General features: G+C 51.2%; 1 protein-coding gene across 1 annotated transcript in view; it reads right to left on the bottom strand.

Annotated features, from left to right (window-relative positions):
• The window catches only part of LOC102374174 (rho GTPase-activating protein 32-like), a gene marked incomplete at its 3' end in the record, with an annotated part of 358,420 nt that overhangs the window by 38,198 nt on the left and 318,896 nt on the right, over positions 1-1,326 (bottom strand). The gene's annotated exons all lie outside the window — the stretch shown is intronic.

The following is a 1,326-nucleotide window of genomic DNA, read 5'->3' as shown; positions in this document are numbered from 1 at the left end:
GTAAGGTTCAACTCATGAAAACTGGGAGGGGGGGGGGGCGCACACATATGCACATATTTTATTTAGTCTCTAAGGTGCAAATCTACCCCACCTTCTTACCTGATCTGCCAGGAAAGCTGGACCAGCCAACCTGCTGAATATTTACACCAGCAAGAAAATCTTTTCATGCCTGAGGTTCCCCACTCAAATTAAGCTATGCTGGCAAAAAAAGGTTGTTTTGCAGATAAGACAAGACTGCACCTTTACTTGTGCGTCTGTCAGTACAGCTATACTGGGGGTGAAAACAAAACACTCACCCCCTTAACTGACAAAACTATTCCTTCCACTACTCTTAAGGAGCTGACTTAACTCTATAAAAGAAACTAGTCTCATGTCCCAGCACCACCTCTCTAAGTTGCTGAGTGTGCCTAGGCATTGCAAGGATGATGAACCATTATCTAGGATTCTCTGAAATACTGGACAAAGTCAGTGCTGACTTTCTACTGCAGCGGGTGCAATGCTTCTCCAGAAGCAGCAAGCTTTGGAGTAACCAACATGTAGCAGTTCTTAGCTGGGACTATGTACATAAGCCTGATCTGCAGCCTTTCCAGGGATAGCCACCCTTGTGCAGTCCCCAATCTGCTGTTCTAGCAAGCGTAACCTCCTTGTGAGCAGAAAACTCCAATAGAAATAGCATCTGGTCAGGCAATTCAATATGATAATTAGGCCTGTGCGAAGCGGCTAGTATTTGCTTCAGATTCAGATTCGGCCAATTTGGGAGACAGTGATTCGATTCGGTGATTCAAATCACTGTCCCGATTCGATTCAGCCGAATCTGACTCGGAGATTCGGCTGCTGATGAATCTCCGAATCTCTGAATCAGCCAGGCCCATCCCTCGCCCGCTCTCCCAGCCCGGCAATGGCTGCCACGGCTGGCCCCAGCTCCCAGCGTTTTAAAGAAAAGCCCCAGTGCTCACCAGGTGCTGCTGGGTGGGGGTGGAGCGATCCCTGCTGCCCCCCACTGGCCCACACTGTGTGGGAGGCTCTGCATGAGCCCCCCATTGCTCCCCCATGGGTGTCCTGCCCACACCAGCTCCGGCCCTTTAAAGGAAAAAAAAAAAAAGAGACACGGCTGGCCCCAGCTCCCAGCGTTTTAAAGAAAAGCCCCAGTGCTCACCAGGTGCTGCTGGGTGGGGGTGGAGCGATCCCTGCTGCCCCCCACTGGCCCACACTGTGTGGGAGGCTCTGCATGAGCCCCCCATTGCTCCCCCATGGGTGTCCTGCCCACACCAGCTCCGGCCCTTTAAAGGAAAAAAAAAAAAAGAGAAAAACCCCCAGACTTACCGT

This window comes from Alligator sinensis, unplaced genomic scaffold, assembly GCF_000455745.1.
Source record: "Alligator sinensis unplaced genomic scaffold, ASM45574v1 scaffold1153_1, whole genome shotgun sequence".
Classification (NCBI taxonomy): domain Eukaryota; kingdom Metazoa; phylum Chordata; order Crocodylia; family Alligatoridae; genus Alligator; species Alligator sinensis.
Note: the sequence above shows the minus strand (reverse complement) of the source record. Positions and strands in the feature narration are given on the sequence as shown.